We start from the raw sequence: 23,518 nt of genomic DNA on the forward strand, positions 1-23,518 counted from the left end.
GGGAACAATGTGGTTATCTACAGCTCTATAAATTCCTAAAGCACAATAATGGTAGGCTCCATCTTCCCAGCTCCATTTTCTTCACGTAAAGGAGATCCTATGATGGTGAATGAAATATGAACACAATGATTAAGCCCTTTACCCCTTTTAAGGATCTGCCAAGTTAGATTTGTCAGAATGAATTCTGTGCCCAGGAATCATCTAGATTGGTCTAAAGGAGGGAAAATTAGGAAATGAGTTCCATTATGGCTGACATGAGATGTGAAACTGACATCTACCAGCTTTAGAAAAAGTGATTTTCAGAGTTTTCTTTTCCTAATACACCTGATTTAATACTAAACATAATTGGAAGCAGTCTGGGGTAAAATGGAAGTTTTAACTGCAAGGAAAAGACTATGATTATGAATTATTCCATGTGGCTGTTTTTTTTTTTGAGTTTTGTTTTTTGTTTTTTTTTGTTTTGTTTTTTTGTTTTTTTACATTTTACCAGGTCCTTTCTTAAAGTGAGGGAGCTGAGGTGATTGTATTCAGGGAGTGGAGATTATTTATCAGGCATTTGATCTTTTTCCATGTGGTCATTAGATGACTCACATTCTGACTGTGTAGAAATGGGTCTAAATCCTTTAAAAGGGTTTTAAAAAATGACAGTTTCCAATTATGTGCTCTTTGGGGGGAAAAATGTCCTAAGTGTATTCCCTAGGGTAGGAAACAGGAATACATTCTAGGTTCTTTCTCTGCGCTCAACATAGCCAACAGGTCCCAATGTCTCAGTTATGCCCCATGAATTCTCCCACATACAGAGCCTCCTCCCCCTGCTCAGACCCTGCCTTGTCATCTCTCTGAAGGCCACTGTGACCAGAGCCTTGGTACTCCGTCCAAAGCCACCTGAATCTCCATCACTCCATTGATTGAAATAGTGCAGTGACTCATTTGCCTCTCCTCTAAGTGTCACAGTTCTCACAATGAAAAGCACCGAGCCTCTGTTCTCATGGCTGTGTGTCAGATGCTTGACTTCTAGATAGGCCTCTACCTGCCTACAAATGGCTGTCGGTTATCCTAACAGCCTCTCAGCTTCTTCCTGGGCAGCCTCTGTTCCTGTGGTTCTCAAGACTCAGGAATTAATACCCTAGGAAGCTTACTCTGTGTCTGTTCCCACACCACTTAGGTTAGTCTTCAAAAACTCTTTCATAGTATTTGCTAAGAATGTTGAATTGAAGCTGGGCAGATAGTGGTTCAAAGCCAGCCTGGGCAGGAATGTACATGAGACTCTTATCTCCAATAAAACTACTCTCCCCCCCCCCAAAAAAAAAGTCTGGACATAGAGTTGTGGCTTATATGAGAGAGTGCTAGCTTTGAACAGAAGGAACTCAGGGATAGTGCCCAGGCTAAGAGTTCAAGCCCCTGCAAAAACAAAACAAAACAACACACACACACACACTCAAAAGAGAATGTTGAATTGAAACCCCTTTTGTACAATTACTTAAGGATACTAATGGGGAAAAAAAAAAGATTTTTGCACCTCCTGCACTAGCTAGCCCACAGACTCTACAAATTGACACCTGTAGGGAATAGTACTTAGGCTTGTTTATAAGTGGCTGGCCTTTCCCTAAGACACCACACTGAAGGAAATGCATGACAGCATTACAACAAAGAAGAGGAGTTGAATCCAGGCATCTGGTGGCTCATATCTATGATCCTAGCTACTCTGGAGGCTGAGATCTGAGGATTGTGGTTCAAAGCCATCCTGGGCAGACAAATCTAGGGGACCCTTTCTCTCCATTTAACAACCAGATGTCAGCACGGGAGCCATGGTTCAAGTGATAAGAGTCCAAGCTGTGAGCTCAAGAGCCAAGCAACTATTTGGGGCCCTGAGTTTCAATCCCAGTATCAGCCTCTTCCTCAAAAAAAAAAGGGGGAGGGGGAGGGAAAAAATCTTCAAATAAAAACTAGCTAGAGTCAGCATACATTCAACAGGAAAAGCATTATGGCCTTCTCATGAAGAAGCAAAGGTAGGGGTATCTCTACAGCATCAGGGTGAGGCCCGGTGAGAGCTTTGAACACACCACTTGCAAGGGCACAGCAAATCTCTACCTAATTACATCGCTCCTACCTACTCTCATCCTGGCTGGTCCGAAGTCCGTGAGCACAAGCACCAAGCCTAGAAAGCCGAGACAGCAACAAGCCCCTAGTACTACAGGACTGCCCCATCGTGTTTGTTGTGGCTCCTCTCTCTTAAAATAGGAAAGATTGCTGAAGAAACGTCTTTTACTTGTAAGGATTGAAGTTTCAGATTTAATGTCAGCTCTTTCCAATCCTCTGCCCTGTGTGTGGAAGGTGCTGGGCTGTCCACCAGACACAGAGCTGCTGAGGAATTGTCTTGCGAGCTCTCGTCTGGTACTATAGACCCCCAAGTGTTTCTTCCTCCACAGGAAGAGTTGAGAGGAATCCATCATCTTTATCTGTGGCTAAGGCATGCGCGCATTTCCTTTTAGAGACACATACACATTTAGTGACACGTGAACTTGGGCTCAGGTGATCTCTTCCATCTTGTCTTTCTCAACCTTTTTCTTAGAGGTGGTGGGTGAAAAAGTTCCTTTCATTTTTGTTTGTGTTAAGTAGGTTTGGAGTTTCTACTTGTTCCTCAGCAGTTCCTGTTGTGTGACTTAAAAAAAAAATCTTGGTTAGGATTGAACCCACTGGCTCTTGCTCTCATGTACAACGGCTGTTCAAGAGCACTTTGGGAAATGTCTTCATTTGTTTCCTCTAGGTTGAGCTTTGTTGTTGATATAACTTCATTACTGTTCACACTTCATGTGCCTCACGCAGATGGGATATGTTCTGAGAGGTTTGCTATTAGGCAGTTCTGGTGTTCTGGGCATCATGGCATGTTCAAACACATATACCAAGGCCGCGATGCAGTCTGTAGATCATCTAATGTCGCTCAAGTGGACAGTGCACAGTGCACAGTGGGTGAATCCACTGATATAAATGCCACCCTCTTCTCTCACACAGACCCAGAAACAGTGCTTCCCCAGCTATCTGGAATCTCTTCCTCTAGTCAAATGACACTTTAAATTTACCCCTGCAGGTAACTGATTTTGTTTTTTCTTAATATCCCATTGATTTTGTTGTTGTTTTGTCAGTCCTGGCTGGGGCTTGAACTCAGGGCCTGGGCACTGTCCTTGGCTTCTTTTTGCTCAAGGCTAGCACTCTACCACTTGAGCCACAGTGCCATATCTAGTTTTTTCTGTGTATGTGGTGCTGAGGAATGGAACCCAGGGCTTCATGCATGCCAGGCAAACATTCTACTGCTAAGCCACATTCCCAGCCCCCTATTAATTTTTTTGCACCCCCCACAATCTTTGTAGAGCTCTTTAGTTTCATCTTTTTGTTTTGTCTTCCTGGAAATGTCCTCCCTTCAGTTTCCCAATACCTATGAAGCATTCCTACTTCCTAAGCTTTGCCTGCTTTGTGATTGTCCATTGAACGTGTCCTCTGGTTTTTCATTCATTTGCTGATTTCTTTTATATTTTGGAGGTTATAAATGTGTTGTTTCCTCCAGGGGATGCTTATTTATTTGTTTATTTTCTCTTATGTTTTCTGGATCTGGCTCCCTCACTTTTGACTGCTCATTTAAAGAGGGAGGTATTAAAAAGTCCACGTGTGCTGGTGGGTGATTTGGTCAGAACACACAGAGAGAGAGAGTGGTTTACAATGAGGTTATTAGGCTGCCTTCTTATATTTTCTTTGAGACCATACATTGCCAGCCTACTTTGTAGGGTTGCATTCCTTGTTGTTATTGCTCTGTGGCTGTCTGGCTAGAAAAGAAGACACAGGTGTTCTGCCTTGGAGGGAGAGTTTGATGGAATGGTAGAACAAGTTGAGCTCCTACCATCTGATGGTTTTAGCCTTAGGAGAGTGGAGGAGGAATAAGACTTTTCCTCCTGCCCTAAAGGCAGCCATCCCTCACACAACTTTGCCAATACCTTTTGTTTCCCATATTTAGATTTTAATTTTGGGGGGGAGGTTTATTAGTGCTTATAAGCTCATTTGTGTTCATCTTCGATTCTTTTGGGATAAGAAGGGAATGAAGCAAGTTTCTACATGTCTGCTTTCATTGTTATGTATTATTACCGGTTTCTTTTTCACTTGGACTTTGCAAGAATAGTTCCCACCTTGTAACTTTATAAAAGGTTTCTCAATGTTTGAGTTCATGCTATAAAATCCATATGGTTTTTCTAGCTTTTTTTGGTCATATTGATTCTGATGGTGTATATTCTGGGAAGAGTCAAGTCAGGAGCATATGACTTAAGTAAGTGACTTCCATCTGGATCGAACTCACAGATAGCATGCTGTTCCATGGTTTGGGAGATCTCTGTCTTCTGTTCAAGCTAGAGTGTCTTACCACCTCAGCTTGCTCTGGCATGGTCACAGGGAAGGTAATTGGGTTTTGAAGGAAGAAGAAAGGGAATGTTTTGTGCAACTCTAACCTAAAGATTAGATCCAGTTCTCACGACTGCTTGTCAGTTAGTCTCACAGGTTTAAATTCATCTTATTTATCCCAGAAGAATTTTACTAAAGAACCTCTCATGTTATTGGCTAAGGGCCTAGCCAACCCACATGTTTTTGTGACACGATGATATTTCAGAACAGCTTTTGAGGTGATGGTATATGGGAAAAGCAACTTTATCTCTTCTGTGCCTGGGAAGTGAAGGTTGTGCTAGTGCAGGAAGGTTGTTTTGGGAGAAGTGACCATGTTGATAAGGTGAAATGTTAAATGAGTCACTGTGAAGTCACTGAGTCTAAAAGCACAAGGGGGGGCGGAGAGCTCTCATTAAATCAGAACTCTCATTAAATCCTTTCCAAAACAGATTCCTCCTGCAATTATTTCATGGTATTTATTGATCACTGAAAGGAAGTAAATCTTCAGAGTATATAGAGCTAACTAGGAAAAGATAAAACAATATTGTGCCATTTTTAAAAAAGACATTTCAACACAATCTAGAGGCTTTCCGTTGACAGTGGCAGAGAAGTTTTCAGTGGCCTAAGAAACTGAGAAGCAAGGGCCTCCAAGATTATTCTTCTTCATAAAATCAAGGAACATGCTGATGAAATGTCAAATCATCATTTTTAAATATGCATATTATATTAATGTGAGTAACATTTACTCAAATAGAATGATCCAATCTTGGTAGGACCACTGAGATTTTGGCATATTAGCTTAACCTAGAACCAATTATCATTCTCCTCTCAATGGCTGTGTGTGTGGCTCAAGGAATAGTGCATGGAATCAGCAAAGGTAAAGACCTAAGTCCAGTCCCAGGGGCAAAACAATAGTAACAACAACAAATAAAACCCCAACAACAAACCAATATAGCAAACCAGTTGATTTATAATGATCAAGTGGAATTGATCATGAAAGGATAAGTCAAGCTTCAGAAAACTTTCATGTAATATTCCATATTCACAGGATAAAAACAAACAGGATCAACTTATCACATACAGAAGACTTTGACAAAATCAAGTATTCTTTTCATCAGAAAACAAAAAACACTCCAACCCACAGAAGACATGTTCTTGTGCTCGATACAGGAAAGCTTCCTCAAGCCAGAAAAGGGAATCTATAGAAAACTCAATGAATGTCCTACTGACTGAAACCCACATTTTACTGGGAATTTCAACTACTGCACATGGCATCTGTTCATGGCAAAACTAGTGAAAGACAGCTTACTGGAAAGAAAGAACTAAAACAACCGTTACTTTACGTGCTCATATTTGTAGAAAACCAAGAGTCCACTAGAGGGGATTAGATATAATGGCTTCAACAAAGGTACAGAATACAAGACAAATATCTTTTAAAAATTATACATTTTCGGTGAACAATCTGAAAATTAAACAGTTCTCTTTAACAACAATAAAAAAGAACAAAATATTTAGGAGTAGATTTTATAAAAATGAATGCAATACTTGCATACCATGGACTGCAAAAGGTGATTGAAAGAAAATTTTTTTTAAATCTGATAAATGAGAAGACAAGTCCTATTCAAGGATCGATAGACTTAACCTTGTTATATTAGCATTGTCCCCAAATCAATCTGTGAATTCCTCACAGCCTTGTTCAATATCCTGTGCTGACCCAATGCAACATTTCCAACAGCTGTTCAGAACACCATGAACAGTCTTGAAAAAGAAGAACAACTAAGTTGGAAGAGTTCCCCTCTACTATTTCTGAATCTACTGCAAAACTCTAGTAATCAAAACAGTGTGGCGCTGGCATGAGTGATTTGTGCATAGTGGCATAGCACTGAGCATCCAGAAGTAAACTTTTACATGGCACCGGTGGCTCATGCCTGTAATCCTAGCTACAAAGCAGACTGAGTTCTGAGGACTGAGGTTTGAAGCCAGCATGGGAGGAAACGTCATGGGAACCTTATCTCCAATTATTCACCAAAACATAGGAAGTAGAAGATGTGCTCAAGCCTGAGAGTGCCGGCTTTGAGAGAGAAAGCTGGGTGACATTACCCAGGCCCCAGTACACACACACACACACACACACACACACACACACACACACACACTCATATTTATGGGCAATTTACTATTGACAGAGGGACAAGAGGAATCAATAAATAAAAGAATTATCTAGCCTCAATCTAGGCTTCCGATTCCTTTGAAACAAGGACAATAGGAGTATTTTTACTTCATGGTATACCATCCTAAGTATTTCAGAGGGGACTTTTCAGCACTTGGCTGAGAATATAATATATAATAAGTAGTCATTTATTACTATTGTGTTATTTTGGGTCTATCAGTTAATATATTCAATTTTTAGATTTGTCACATATGAAGTGAGTGCTATAATAGCTCTGTGTGTGTGTGCGTGTGCATGTGTGTGTGTGTGTGTGTGTGTGTGTGTGCCTATGTTAGGGCTTGAACTCAGGCCCTAACACTCTTGCTTAGAATTTTGTCCTTAGGGCTGGTGATCTCACCAACTCCCACGGATGACTTTGTGCTGGTTAATTGGAAATTAGAGTCTCCCAGACTTTTCTGCCTCAGGCTGGCTTCTAACTTTTACCTTCCAATCTCAGTTTCCTGACGAGCTAACCACCACCACCACAATAAAACCTTTTTCTACACTGGTGACTCACGCTTATAATCCTAACTACTCAAGAGGCTGTGACCTGAGGATCACAGTTCAAAGCCAGCCTGGGGAGGGAAGTCTGTGAGACTCTTACCTCTAATGAACCACCAGAAAACCGGAAGTGGTGCTGTGGCTCAAAGTGGTAGAGTGCTAGACTTGGGCAAAGAGTTCAGAGACAGCGCCCAGGCCCTGAGTTCAAGCCCCACAACCATACCCCTCCTCAAAACAATCTTTCCTTGTTTCAATTTCAATACTTACCCCTTTCGGGAGACTGAGGCATGAGGTGGCAATTGCTTAGTTGCCTCCAGTGAGACTAGGGAATCATTGAATTTCTTAATTTCTCTGTTCTGATTATTTAAATATAGAGAAAAATACGAACATGTCTGCCAAACTGCTAAAATACTTTTCTCATAAGGTTTAGGAATGGGAAATAAGCATTAATTAGCATGTAGTATTCTAAAACTAACAAATAATATGTTAAAAATTGGCTGGGTGGGGTGGGGTGGGGCGGAGAGAAAGCAGGCACCCTGCAAAATAATATTAACTTCACTGCTTCATTTTATCTAGTTCAGCATTTTCTAAACTGCATTTCACAGACGAAAGTTACCAAGACACTTCCATTTAAAAATAATAATAATAAATGTGGAGGAGGGCTGGCCCAGTTCCTCTGTCAAGTCATTTTGGAAATGCTTCTAAAACATATTTTTTTTTTCCTTAAGACACTCACGACTTCAGGATGAAGCTACACAAGTATAATAAATGTGTTGTGCATACTTTTTCAAAAGGCAAAGATGAAAAAGAATAGAACCCTCCCAAGAAGGTTGGTTGTAGCTAACATGGAAAATGAGTTCTCTGCAAGCCCTGGCCATTTCCCAGGGCGCTCATGAAGACGGGTGTGTGGGTCACCTACTAGCTTGTTAGTGATTCCCGCACACAGTTTGTTGCTGCCAGGACAGATGAGGCTCCGGTGTCTCACACAGATGGGTTTTCTTTCCCAGCATAGACCACTCCTTTACCTCCCCGAGTACACTGTGTAGCAGACAGCCGGAGCGCAGGCCTGGAAAAGAGCAAGCTTGTCGACAAAGTGCTAAATAGACTAGCGCTCCGTGGGAACAACCCAGCAGGGTGGGTTTTTTTTTTGTGTGGTTTGTTTTTGTTTTATTCTCCCTAGGTTTCAGGAGATGAGGGAGAAATCTCATGAAGTGTCTCACAGTCTTATTAATTTCCCCAACATACTTGAGATGGATTTTTAATTAAATGCTTATTGAAGTGTAACTGCAGATCAATATGTAGAAGAGAGAAATAAGACAGACAGTGCTAGGCATAGTGGCACATGGCTGTAATCCCAGTGCTCTTCGGCACTTTTCTCTCTGGGCTGGCCTTGAATTGTGATTATCAACAACCTGGGCCTTCCAAATAATTAGGATTGCATGTGTGAGCCATAGAAGCCTTCTTCTGCTTTCCCCCACCTAATTTCCAAAGGATATTTCTTATTTTTGGAATATTAATTCTTCATAGCATCCTGCTATTATTTCAGTGACTCCATCCCTTTTCCTGCTTTTACAATGCTTCTGTTTCCTTTGGTAAGCTTCCTTTCTTTCTATTTGCTTTGGGATTCTTCTTTTGTTGTTGTTGTTGTGGGGCCTGGAACAAAGGGTTTGAGGCTAGCACTCTACCACTTTGAGCCACAGCTCCAATTCTGGTTTTTGAGTAGTTAATTGGAGAGAAGAATTTCTCAGGGACTTTTTCTGCCTGGGCTCGTTTAGAACCTTGATCTTCAGATAAATGTGTACCTGGGCACGGTTGTGTAACATTGTGGAATGTCTTAGGTTCAACTTTGCTGAAGGGAAAAAGATAAAAGAGAAGTAAATTCTCATTTTCCCCCAAATCACCTTAGTGTTTCTTCCTATCTCAATTTGTTTCAGAAGAGCACCACAAGGGCTATTTTTTTCCTGTCTGTGATCTTAAAAAGGTGTTATGGACAGCTCTGATAGAAAACACCCTTTCGTAAGAGTCATTGTATTTTTATTCTTTTATTGTTATTATAAAATTGATGTACAGAGGGATTTCATAAGTCATGTATCAAATAAATGTTTTTTCTCTTCATTTTCTTCTTTTCTTTTATTCTGTCAGTAGTGGGGCTTGAACTCGGGGCTTGGATGCTGTTCCTGAGCTCTTTTGCTCAAGGCTAGTGCTCTACCACTTTGAGCCACAGCGCCACTACTGGTTTACTGGTGGTTCATTGGATATAAGAATCTCATGGGACTTCTCCCTTGCCTGGGCTGGCTTTGAACTTTGATCCTCAGATCTTAGCCTCCTGAGTAGGTAAGATTACAGACGTGAGCCACCAGTGCCCAGCACAAATACATTTCTTTTTGGACAGTACCACGCCTTCCTTCACTGTCTCCCAGTTTTTCCCTCCTGTCTCCACTCTCTGAGTGATATTCAGGAAGGGAAGAGATGTGTCTCTCTCTTCATCTTTCTGGCATGGAATCTCACCTGTAGAACAAGATTTTGAAGGAAGTCTTCTTTCTCTCTGCCTGGCTTGGCCCAGAACTATATGGAGTGATGGTGCCTACCCCCCACCCTGCAATCCAGCCCCCACCTCCAGCATCAGCTGTGGCGGCCAGGCCCATGACAGCCCAACACTCTGGTAGGCTCTGGTCCTGTGCTGGCAAAGCAAACAGCTCCTGCTGTTTTCTGGGGGCAATGAAGAGACTCAACCTATTATTACAAATAGATTATAGAAATGAAATTGCCATTTTTACCCAGTAGCAAAAGAAGCCCATTAGACTGCAGGGTGCATGTCTTCAAGCAAAGACAAAACACTGCATTGCTTAGCACTTAAAAAAAAAAAATGATGTTAGCAAATCTCTCTTCCTGCCTGAAGTCTATTTTCCCAGGTCAACTTTCAGGGCCTTGCCGTTGGAGCCAGATTGCACTGGATGTAATCCAAGGGAAATGGAATTTCCATTCTCTCAGGATTCAATGTTCTTTACTAATTTTATTTAGGTTTTCTTTTGGTTTGTTGTTTCATTTTTTGACCTGTGGTCTTGCTATGCTTTATTGACTAGCCACAAACTTCTGGGCTCCAATCATCCTCCTGTCCTAGCTATTCAGGTAGCTGCATATTCAAATGCACCCAGCCTGCTCCGTTCTTCTGAATGGATACTTCTTCAGCTGCCAGCCCGTGTCAACGGACTGGACTGTCTCCAGTCCAGTGGAGTCCTGGGTGTCCCTCTATCCCTCTGTCATACCCACAGACCCATCCAAGTCCAGAGTCTGCCTTCATGCCTCCTGACTGGGCGTGTGACCCAAGGAGAATATTACTGATGTCAAAGGCAGCAGCTATGGTGCCTTTACCATGATGGCGTTGCCAGAATTCTTCTCCCTCTCTTTTTGGATCTGTAAAGTACACATCTCTCCATTTTCATGGGAGATTGGTACCATAAGACAAAGACCTTAGAGTTCTGATAAACAATTAAATCAAATTAATTAATTTCTAGATGAGGCTACAGAAGCAGGTTGGAGATGGATCCTCCAGGACTGTTGGATACCGAGAACCATGAGAAACCATTGGGAGAGAAGACAGGGGGAGAGGGATCAGATGAAAATTGTATGTCTCATCCTTCTTATTGGGGTCCTCCACGACAGATGCTACAAATGGCAGCCAGAACGGCATACGTACGCTCCCTCCGTGAGGAGCTAGTTCAGCATCCTTGGCGAGCCCCTGCTTTCTCCTTCCTGTCTCAGTCTTGCTACCATAGCAGAAAACCCACGGATTTGATAGCTTGAGAACCAGACGTGATTTTCTCACAGTTGTGGAGACCCAGGGAAATTACAGTGACATCACCGCAATAAAAGATAAAGTAAAAAGAAAAAAACGAATCTTAAAAGCAGCCAGAGGAGGGAAAATGATATTACACAGAGGGAAAAATTGGTCACAATGTGCTGATTTCTCATCGGAGAGAATGCAAATCACAAAATAATGGAATAACATGAAATATGGACAAGGGCAAAGGAAAATAAAAAACATTTTATCAGCAGATAAGTTCTCCGGGGTCGGTATTCTTTAAAAAAAGTAGTGAGATATAAAGTATTTTACAAATAACTAGGGAACTAAATTGTCACTAACAGGCAGACTACAATACAGGAATATTTTTCAAGTTGAAGGCCAATTAATTATAAGAAAATTGGTGTCAACGGAAGGATTGAAGAGCTCAGACATAGGTGGCATCTAGGAAAGTAAACTCATAAGACTTTTCTCATTGAAAATATTTCTTGAAGCTAGGTACCAGTGGCTCATGCCTATAATCCTAGCTTCTCAGGAGACTGAGACCTGAGGATTAGAGTTTAGAGTCAGCCCAGGAAAGTTTATGAAAGTCTTCTCCCTGATTAACCACGGAAGCGCTGAAAGGAGAGGTGTGTCTCAAGTGGCAGTGTGCCAACATTGAACAAGAAAGGATAGTGTCCTAGCCCTGTGAGTTCAAGCCTCAGTACTGGTGCACACATCCAAAAAAAAACAACCAACAACAAATGAATGGAAGTTTAAGACTATGGGAAGCCCACACAGTATAATTCTTTAGGAAGATGAAGTTAAAGCCAAGCAAAACAAATATCAGGAAATGGTTACTTACAAGGCGGGGACATGGGGAGGCGGGGGCATGGGGAGAGGAGTAGAGAATGAATGGGGAAGAGAGTAGAATGCAGGCAAGACTGTATTGTATACATCACAGAATTGAGAAAAATAAGGGATGCGGTAGGTGGGGGGGGCGCGAAGATATTGAAGCCATGACACTGACCAAGATACACTGTATATATACACACTACTTTGCTAAATGGCAAAAGAATTCAGTTCATAACTTAAAAATTAAGGGAAGTGAGGGAAGGGGTGGGGTGGGAGGGGGGGTGAGAATGTTGAAAGTGATCCAGAGACGCCGCATCATTAACGGCTCCGTTGAATGGCAACTTCTTTGTACAACTACCTAAAGACAACTTTTAAAATATTCAACAAAGATCATTGTCGATTTAAAGCAAAAAGTATTAACAATACATGCAAAATTTATAGACTACATATACAAACAATGTTTGTAAGAGCCATCAGGTGGAAGACAAGGGAAGGAAATTGGAAACAGAAGGCTGTAAGCTTTTTTTTAAATCTAAAACAGTATATAAATAGTCTAGTATTCTTTTAGGCTATATATTGACATATGAAGAGATCTATACTGGTTGAGCTTTAAGCTATATATCTGTAATCCCAGGAGTCTGGAGACTGAGGCAGGAAGAGCGCGAGTTTGAGGCCAGCCTGGTTTGAATATAGATCTGTATGATATTCCCTGTGGCCACTATGAAGCACAATTCAGAGAGCTCATTGATAGGTAGTAAAGGTGAATGGAATGGTAGAAAAACATTTGATCAAAAATATTTAAAACCCCAAGAATTCAGAGAACAAAAGACAGATAAAACAATAGAATATAAATACCAAGTTGCCAGGTAAACATATCAAGAAACACATCCATTACAAGTCGACTGAAGGCTACAGTTAAAAGTCCAATTCATCAGTTTTCCAATGGAGGCATTAGGAACCCTATCACAGTGGGAAATATATTGTGTGAATCAGGCAAAGACGGTGGCCAATAAGTGGTGACATTTTTATCTTGCCGGCATTTTTTTTTCCCTTCAGTTGTCCTAAGTGTGTGTTCAAAAACAGGCAGGCTGATGTAAAAATATGCCAATTACCAGCATATTATTTAAATGTCCTCAAATAGATTTTTGAATCTCTCATCCCAAGCGATTTTCAAATGGAAAAATATCTAATTACTACTTTCAAGTCTGCCCCTTCCAGATTGGGCTTTTAGCTCGGGCTCTGCGGCTGACACAGACTAGACTTCGGGGCGGGGGGTGAGTGGGGCTGGGAGCTTTGGTTCTGGGGGCTGGAGTTTCTCAGCCTCCAGGTGTGGGGATGCTCAGCACTGCCTGGGTTCAATGTTGGGGACAGGACAGATGTCTCTATGAGAAGATAGCCCATATGTTTTATTTTATTTATTGAGTTTTTTTGGTCAGTCATGGGGCTTGAACTCTGGGCCTGGGTGCTATCCCTGAGCTCTTCAGCTCAAGGCTTAGTGCTCTACCACTTTGAGCCACAGCACCATTTCTGGTTTTCTGGTGATTCATTGGAGGTAAGAGTCTCACAGACTTCCCTGCCTGGGCTGGCTTTGAACCGTGATCCTCAGACCTTAGCCACCTGAGTAGCTAGGATGGCAGGCGTGAGCTCCAGGTGTTTCACATTGGAAATCATGAAGGGCTTTCAGTTAGTTAGCTGTTATTTCAATGAGGTAAAATGGATCCATTTAAAGCTACTCCAGAGTTGAAACCTGCTCATATCCGAGTCTCTATAATGATATGGTTATTTGGGAATTTGATACAGTTAGAAGCCACATTTTGAGAGGTCAAATCGGGAGTCTTTATTAGAAAGCCAGCAGCTGCAAGCAGACACCTGTCCCCCAAATCTTCGCAGCCTCGAATACACTTAATATTGTTAGGAAACTGAGCCACGAGGGCAGGAGAATAAAGAAAGAGCAGAAAAACAACCTCAATAAACTAAATCAAGTCTAATGTCGAGCTGAAGAGGGACGCCGTGACCTGAGGAGACTCAGGAGACAGGAGGCGTGGCACAAAATGGCAGCCGAGGTGGTCAGGCCTAAATAGGATTATGGTAAGGGGGGCAGGGTCACAGGGATCTCACCAGTTCATGGTATAGGTTTGGCAGGTTCAGTAACCTATTGTCTGTGTCCCCACCCCTGCCTCTAGGAATTCAGGAGGACCCACCATCTGGGAATGGGATTTTACCTTCATCCACCAAGATGCCAATATGACACCAGCTAGACCCAATATCCATATTTCAATATGCTCCCCCCTGAATAGTATGTGTATAAATATGTAGTATACTGAGAGACAGAAACAGAGACACAGACACAGACAGAGACTGAGACATGGAGAGAGACCTAGAACCATAAACAAAATAAAAATATTCCTCAGATGTGTGGCTTTAGATCATCCCAAATGCACCTTTCTGGTTGACCAGGTGTCATGAGGATGTATGGGCATGGGAGTCTTCCCGTGTGACCACAGGGGACTCTTGAGTGCAGTGGAACACAGTTATGATGGCACCATGTGATGATGGACAATGGGGTGGCAGGTACGTAGGAGAAAGCGCAGGTGTTACACAACTGATGTTTGTCTCCGGTCCTTGGAACTGCCTTTATGAGATTCTGGAAGTGTCCTTAGTTCTCACCGTGGATGTCATCCAGTGACTTTGTGTAGGGATTGTCAAGATTGAGCTTCACACTGATGTCCACGGACCTTCCCAAGAAACTCCATACTTCTCACTTGATATGCTGGACTTGGATCATTTCTGTCCTAATCGTTAGCCTGTACATTTGCCTACGAAACCTCTCTTGGACACCCTGGCCACTTCCACAGTCTGAGATGCACTCGTAATGTTGGCTTTTGACTTCTTCTGTCCTCCAGCTGTGTAGGCAGCTCAGACATCCCCTGAAGTGACATAAATAAGCATGTACCTACAGTTTCCAAGCCAGGCAAGCCAGAAGGAAAAAAAAAAAACCCACTGAATCCTTGCTATACAGTTTAAAGATGATATAGCTCTCGTTACCTAAGAGGAAATTCGATCCTAATTCTTGCTGCTGCCAAATGATCTTTCTATTTTTCTAGGGACCCAGGGATAGATAACGATGGTACTACAAACCATAGAGTCTATAGACAGTCAATTCTTTGTACCTCGGCTACTGAGGCTTGGTCCCCTCAGGCCCCTACACCTTTGGGATTAAGTGTGAGTTTTGAGGACATGGTTTTGTGTATCCTGTCTCTCTGAAAGCACCAAGATGTCTGGGGCTCAATCTGACGGGCAGCATCCTCTGGGTGGCCTGGATTCTGCTCATCCGCCTGTGAAGGCACCTCCAGAACTCTCCTTCCACTTGCACTGCCTCAGCTGGGATTCGGAGGGCAACGTTCCATCACACAACAAGGCTCATTTCTTGTGACAGGGCACCTTATCGTTACAGTCTAGAAGTCTGTACTCATTTGCTTACTCTAAAGTTGATATGGCAGGGCTTCCTTTCGGTTGCATTTTAACCACCTATTTTATTTGCCGAGTGTGCTGGAGGTAATCCTGATTATTGATGCAGAGAATGACTGTATGCAAGTAGGGTCCCATTAGCAGTACAACAAAGAACAGTCTGTATTTTTAGAAGGGCTGTATGCTGGGAAGATAAAACCACACTCACACTCCATTTAGACCACTCAGTGCTTAAGGATTCCCAAACCAAATGGGTTGGGGAGGACAGGGGGGAGGAGCAAGAGAAAGGAGGAAGGGGGAGGAGCAAGAGAAAGGAGGAAGGAGGAGGGAGGGAGAAACCTATTGAGAGATTCTAAATAGCTTTTCTTCCTCCAAAATTGCTTCTTTGTAAGGTTTTGTACTTCATTTGTAGTTAATTATAAATATTGTAGGGGGGATAAGTTCCTTATAATGCTATTTGTAAGAAACTCTTGTTATGGAAGAAAACACAACACTGAAGAGAATAGTATCATAAAGTCCTTATCTGTCTAAGTGTTTGCCTGCCTATCTCGATCTATCTATCTCTGTCTATATCTATCTATCTATCTATCTATCTATCTATCTATCTATCTATCTCTATCTATCTATCATTTGTTTATTCAATACCATGGTTTGAACTCAGGGCTTCATGCTTGCTCAACTTGTTTGCTTGGATTTTCTTTACCACTTGATTCATGTCTCCAGCCCAGCTTTTTGCTAGTTCTTTTGGAAAACAGAGCCTAACAGACTTTTCTGCATGGGCTAGCTTTGAACCTCCATCCTACAGTTTTTAGTCTCCTAAAGTAGCTAGGATTACAGGAGTGAACCATTGGCACCTGATTCTTATTTATTGTTTTTAATGGTGGAGTAATTCAGTGCCAACTCAAGTCTGTCATCATTTTCCCCCCTTACTGGAGAATTGGTTATTAGAAATATGGATTTTGAAAATGTAACCACAGCTCGGCTCTGTGAGATTACACCTGTAATTCCAGCCACTCAGGAGGCTGAGCTCTGGGGATCCCAGTTCAAAGACATCTGGGCAGGAAAGTCAAACACCAAAAAGGTTAGAAGTGAAGGTATGGCTCAAGTGGAAGAGTGCTAACCTTGAGCACAAAAGCTCGGGGACAGTGCCCAAGCCCTGAATTCAAGCCCCAGTTAGTACCAGGACAAAAATAAGCAAACAACAACAATGAAATAACAAGCACAACAAAACCCCCAACCTAACAACACTGTGATTATACCATCAACAGAATTGGCAGTTCCTCCCTGCCATTACCCAGCGTTGAAGGGCTGCATTGTGTGGAAAGTATCTGATCATCTTTGTCTTTGGTTTCATGTGTCTTCTAATGGCCACAATTGCTGTTGACTTGTGGAAATCATCTTGCTTTGCAGCTTTCTTTCTCCTACTGTCTTTAACTTGCGTTTCCCATGCGTTCTGCATTTCACATGTCGAATTCCACCACATAACCTTTCTTCCTTTGTTCATAGCTACAGTTCTTTTGTGAAAAGCTACTTTCCCTAGTCAGTTAGAGCTATTTGTTTGCCTAGAGATAGGTATACAAGAAAGATGTGCTAAATGCTCAAAACTATCCCTTTGATTGTCCATTTCCAGAGACTGGCAGTCGCTAATGTTGACCATTTCTCTCCCCCCACCCCCCCTCTTTGCCTTCCTTCTTCATGGGTTTTATTAAATAACATTAGAAACCATTTTATTATGTATTTGATTCATTACAATCATGTAGTCATTGTTTTGTGTGTGTATGAGAGAGAGAAAGTGTGTGTGTGTGTGTGTGCATGTATGTATGTGTGTGTTAGTCTTAGGGATTTGATTTAGGGCCTGAGTGCTGTCCCTCAGGGCTAGCACTCTACCACCTAAACCACAGCTCCACTTTTGTCTTTTTGGTGGTTAACTGGAGATAAGAGTCTCACAGACTTTCCTGCCTGGGCTGGCTTTGAACTGTGATCTTCAGATCTCAGCCTCCTGAGGAGCTAGGATTACAGACGTGAGCCACCAGTGCCAGGTTACTCTGTGACTCTTGACATGGCCCTCAGAAATCGCATCCTCTCCTAAGAGTTCTGTCCATTTTGTTCCCCACCTCTGAGATTGCTCAGCCCTCTAAGGAAGTCCGCCTCCTCATAGGGGATGGGCATTTAGAGAACCACATCTAGCGCCTATGGGTGGAGATGAAGTTAGTCTCTAATGTTACTGTAATGTCTTTGGTTCAGCACTGGGGAATGAGTAGTATTTAAAGAAATCACTCAGTATCAAGATCCTCTCACTCTCCGCGAGGCCCTTCCATCCCAAAGGATGGTGGATTTCACTTTCTCCATCTCTCTGGGACACAGTTGAATGCACAATGGTGCATCTCTCTCCTGCATTGCAGGCTGTGCTCCAGGGGACTTGAGAAACTGGCCTTGCCCCCACCTGCACCGTGAAATCTCAAGAACTTCTCCCAGGTGTGCCGCCCCAGTGCCCAGGTTTGTGGAACAAGTGTGTGAGAGGAGTCTTAGGAGACTGAGGAACCCATTTGTGCCGTTCATAAACCAGATGCCCTGATGCTAATTCCTCACAAGACTTGAAAGTTCAGGGGCCACACTCCCAACAATCTGGGAAGGAAACAATTTTCTGCCTCTTACTTTTAAAGAAATTAAGAAATCTATGGAATTGTGGGCTGCTGGTGGATCACACCTTGTAATCCTAGCTACTCCAGAGGCTGAGATCTGAGGATCACGATTCGAAGCCTGCCTGGACAGGAAAGCCCATAAGACTCTTATCTCCAATGAACCACCAGAAAACCAGAAGTGGCAATGTGGCTCAAGTGGTAGAGCCCAGCCTTGAGCAAAAGAGCTCAGGGACAGCACCTAGGCCCTGAGTTCAAGCCCCACCCACGACTGACAAAAAATAAGAACTCATGGCATTTTAGAACTCATTTTAGGCCCCTCTCTAGATGGAGAATTTTGCTAATTTGTTTCATGGATTTTTGGCTTTTCTTTCACCTGCAAATAAACGTACTCTGTTTATCTTTTAAAAAATACACAGCTCAACTACTTGAAATAGGGAGAAATCCAAAAGTAATATAGCCATGAATTCCACTTCCCATTTATGACTTCATTTTTTTTTTAAATCACTCTAGGCTGGGCATGATGGCTGATTCCTGCAGTCCTAGCTAAAACAAAATGTGTGTTTGTGTGTGCACATGTGTGCACATATGTGTGTGTAATTAAATGAAAGGTGGAGTCTGTCATGAAGACGTTATTGGCCAGTTTTCAATAGAGACAATAAGCCAAAGGAAAAAGAAAAATACCGTACATACAAACCCTTGGCAAGCAAGACATCCCTTGGTGGATTGTCCTCAAGTAGGGAAACTTTTATTGGCTTTCCCACACAATGCATTCTGACCTTTGTGCTAAGAATAATTCAGTTTGTTGCATGGAGCCTTTTCAGTTCACCTCCAGCTGTGGGTTACAATGTAAGAAAGGGGCCATTGTCCCTTCCTCTGGGCAGCCTGCAGAGCCTCCTCAGCATAGCAGGGAAGCCTTTCTGGGGCAGATTGTGTACCACGCTCAGCCTTGGGGAGTCTACTTAGCAACTGTACATAGAAAGGCACCAGTGCTTTAAGCTGGTATTGGATACTTTATTCTGGGCCTATGGAAATAGATGTTCTGCAAAAAAACAAAAAAAACCCCAAAAGCAAATCCCAGAAGCAAAAAGAAAAAACAAAAAGCATTTTGATGCAAATTTGACTGTGAACTGTAATTATGGTAATTCATTTATTTATTTTGCAGCTTTAAAGAAGCCATACAACTTTCATTATGTTATCATGTATATTATGAGTTGTTCAGAGAAAGAGCTAGCATTTCCAAATGCTACCTGGACCACTGGCTACACCCATCCCTCCTTTTTTTTTATTTTTCTTTGTGCCAGTCCTGGGGCTTGAACTCAGGGCCTGTGTGCTGTCCCTGAGCCTTTTCACTCAAGGCTAGCACTCTACCATTTGAGCCACAGCTCCACTTCTGGTATTTGGGGTGGTTAATTGGAGATAAGAGTCTCCTGGACTTTCCTTCCTGGGCTGGTTTTGATCTCAGCCTCCTGAGTAGCCAGGATTACAGGTGTGAAGCCCTTTTATACCACTGAGATTGATGAGCAGTCAAGGAAAACTCACACAGAAGAGATACTGTAAGGGCCAATAACCCTTCTCATTAACCCCAAGAGGCTATGTGAGTTTAAGAAAGATAATAGTGTGTTTCTGTAACCCCATTTTAGGAACCAGTGTTTCCTGAATAGCTTGCTCTAGGTCACACTAGTTTATATGCAAGGATCTTATGCTCACCCCCTTGCTCTGAAGGAGACAAGGTGTTAATAAACCATCTTGCCATAATGCAACATGTTAGAATGCAACCTGTTATTATGGAGTACGAAGCACTGTAAGTAAAAGTGTACGTAAAAGCATAAGTGCTAAAGAGAATTCAGTTATTGCTTTGAATATCTCCGGTTGGGTTTGGTGAGGCCCTAGAAAGTCAGGAAGGCTTCTGAGAGGAGGTAACTTGAGAGAAGAGAGATGCTAGTCCTGAACTTGCACAAATGAGGTTTCCTAGGCTGTCCTGACCTTTCCCTGCATACTCTGCACTCGACACCACTATTTCTTTTCTTTTGTGCTGGTTCTGGGGCTTGAGCTCAGGGCCTAGGCACTGTCCCCTTACCACTTAAGTCACAGTGCCACTTAGAGCTTTTTCTGTTTATGTGGTGCTGAGGAATCAAACCCAGAGCTTCACCCATGCTAGGCAAGCACTCTACCACTAAGCCATATTCCCAGCCCCAAAGATCACCATTTCTGCAGGCTGATGTAGGACATTAAAATAGGGTGTAAATGCACTTGAGCTGGGTACCTGTGGCTCACATTTGTCATCCTAGTTACTCAGGACACTCACATCTGAGGGTTGCAGGCCAACGACAGCCTATGCAGGGAAGTGAGACTCATGTCTCCCATCCACTATCAAAAGCAAACTAACAGGTAAGTAAAGATGGTAGTAAAGTGGTGGCTTAAGTGGTAGAGTATCATCAACTTCAAGCAAAGGGACAGTACCCAGGCCGTAGGTTCAAGCCCCGGCACCAACACACACACACACACACACACACACACACACACACACACACACAGTACTTGAATCATAGGAAGAACCTCTACAGTCCCATAACACAAGGGAACAGAGTTTACATCAACCTATTCCGTATTTTACAAAGAACTACACAAATGTCGAAATATATAGAAATGATAAAGAGACTGATATTTTACCCTGCTTTGGTCATTACATGTTGTAGGTGTGCATTGAAATGTCCCTCTCTACCACATACATATGTACAGTGATCATGTGTCAGTTAAAAATCAAAAGATTTAACAAGCACTGAAGGCTAGCGCATAAATGTTTTGCAAATGTTATGCTTATAAATTCTCTGTGTCAAAATTCTAAATGTTCCAACAACTTTACTGTTGTGAATTCTAGAAGTTTAAATATGGGGACAGTTGCTAGTTAGCAGACATTTTTCTTGGAAGTTTCTTTCAATCTTATTTGGCTGTCTTCTTAACTATGAATCTATCAGTAGTACTAAAATCCTCCACTCACTTGAATCAGCTGATAAGATTTGATAAACATCTGCTTTTCCTTAAGGCTTGAGTGTTCGTATGTAGCATAGGAAAATTTAGAAGACTGACAAAAGTTTGGTCAACTGGATAATGATTTTTGGCAGTGCCCAGGTAAACCCTTGGATTCATGGTGTGGAAAGAGTTGGTGGATTGGTGCTCAGGAGTTGCATCTACCTTTGCCTGTGTCTCATTTGTGCATCACATCAGTCATATAGATGATCCCTACTGGCCCACATAGCACTTCAGTCTGTCTGATACTATTTGGCAAGGCTACCTACAGGACTAGCTGAAAGAAATCATGGAAAGTCATCTTCAGCATACTCATAGACACACCAACACCTAAATATTATTAACATATTTAATGGCTGTTATTGGCAAAAAGAAAAAAAAGTCAGAAAAAAATGGAAAAGTCAGAAATTACAAAAATCCACTTCAAAAAGTTCAATCAACGCCAGAACTGCAAATGTCACTTTTTAAAATGAAAAAGCTTATCAGTGAAGTACCTTGATTTACCGTTTTGAAATGCATCCAGTGATGCAATTTAGTGATGTTATATTAGCTATTCTCCATGCAGAACCAGGCTGCACCCATTTCCCATTATTGATGTCTCTGCATTCATTGTATATATCACAGAAAACAGCTATTATTCAAAAGAAGGTGCATTTGGGCCATTTTTCTGAATAGCAATGCTCCCAGTTTCTCTCCCCCCCCCCATACATTAACTTGTTTGCATAAAAAAATTCTGATTTTTGTGATGAAATCCAGCCAAGTTGATGCTTAGTCTGACTCTTAAGAAATTTATCATTTCCCCTTCGGTAGAGTGAATGCTTTAAGCAAGTAATCCTCAAGTGAGCAGTTTTCCCAGTTCTCAGCATCTATCCATTTCCAGAATACAAAGAAACATGCTATCCTAGGGCTTTGTTTCCCCGCAAGGGGCCCATTTGTCTGTGTCTTCAGAAATGTAGTCTTATTCCCTATCTGCTACTGACTGCTCAGGATGTTTTTCCCCCTCCGTGGTATAGATTTTAAATACTATGGCAAAAATGGAGTCTATAAGAAACCCTGGGTCTTTGGGAAGGAAGTTGTAATTAGTGATCGAAGGGGCAACTTGCAAAGAAGGAGAGACAGGAGGAGGGAGGAAAGGAAAGAGAAAGAGAGAAACAAAGGCAGTATGACAGAGATGGAGGTAGGAAGAGAGACAGAGAGAGATTTCTCTGTGTCTTCTCCCTGGTTATCAGAAACATGACTCTTGAAATCACAACACTTCTCTCTTCCATGTACAAGTTGGGCCTGTCTGTCATGAACACATATTCTTTCCAAAGAACACAGAGTTAAGGTTTTGGAGAGCACTTATGTCGAAGAGTGAGTAGGTTTACCACTTCAGCAGAATCTGATTATAAACAAACAAGGGAATGGCTTGAGTGTAATCAGTCAACCCATCAATAAACAAATAAATAACCTAGAATGGGAAGGGCATCTGTGAGCTTCTTTTGGGCTATTTACTGTTCGTTGCTCTTGGTGATGGGTTTCTGCCTGGAAGCAACCCAGTGCACCCACATTAATGACTACTCTCATGGTACTGGAAGCTTTGCATTTGACTCATTATACCTTGTCCTTGAGCCAGCTCTTTCCTACTGCCAAGGCCACCTACCCAAATTCACTGTGTCAATCATCTCATCATTAACTTTACTCTAATTTGGATCCTATTTCCAAGGTGAATCTGTATGTGTAGGGTGTGTGCGCATTGAACCATGGTCACTACTGGGAGTCATCATTTAAATGAAAAACAACACTCACTTCTTCCATTATTCTTTTATTTTTCTCCTTGTTCTCTTGACCCTAAATCCAGGGGGTTGGTCACTACCAGTGTGTGTGCCTCATCTTGCACATAGCAATAGCTTGGGCTTGAATTGTACACAAAAGAACCAAACACACAGCCAGGAACCAGTGGCTTATACCTGTAATCCTAGCTACTCAGGAGGCTGAGATCTGATGATTCTGGTTCAAAGTCAACCCCAGCATACAAATCCAAATGATTCTTATCTCTAACCAGCAAAAAGCGGGAAATAGAGGTGTAGTTCAAGTCACAGAGTGCATACTTTGAGAGAAAAGGGCTAAGAGAGAACTCAAGACCCCAAGTTCAAGCGCCAGTACTGGAAAAGACACAAAAAGAACTTAACACATATCATTATCTTTGGTTACTATTGTATGGTTGGAAATTCCTTTCACTTCTGGTGCAACTTTTTTTACCCCCCGCTTGTAGGGTTTGAACTCAGGGCCTGGGCACTGTCCTCGATCTTTTGTGCTCAAAGCTAGTACTCTACCACTTTGAGCCACAGCACCACTTCCAGTTTTCTGGTGGTTAATTGGGGATAAAAGTCTCATGAACTTTCCTGTGGAGGCTGGCTTCGAACCTTGATCCTGTCAGATCTCAGCCTCCTGAGTAGCTAGAATTATAGGCATAAGCCACTGGTGCCCTCCACTTATATGAGTCTTACTGCCTAGGTCAGTTAGGAGCTAAAAGGATGAAGGACTGACAAGAGTAAGTACTTTTCCCCTAAATCTATATATCTCCCAACATTTTAAACACTAATAATGATTGGTACTTAGTAATTGTGCATC

At 42.2% G+C, this 23,518-nt stretch overlaps 1 protein-coding gene across 1 annotated transcript in view; it reads left to right on the forward strand.

The window, feature by feature from the left end:
* Positions 1-23,518, forward strand: part of Gabrg3 (gamma-aminobutyric acid type A receptor subunit gamma3) — a 312,628-nt gene that overhangs the window by 84,636 nt on the left and 204,474 nt on the right. The window lies entirely within an intron of this gene.

The sequence above is a fragment of the Perognathus longimembris genome, chromosome 20 (assembly GCF_023159225.1).
Source record: "Perognathus longimembris pacificus isolate PPM17 chromosome 20, ASM2315922v1, whole genome shotgun sequence".
Classification (NCBI taxonomy): domain Eukaryota; kingdom Metazoa; phylum Chordata; class Mammalia; order Rodentia; family Heteromyidae; genus Perognathus; species Perognathus longimembris.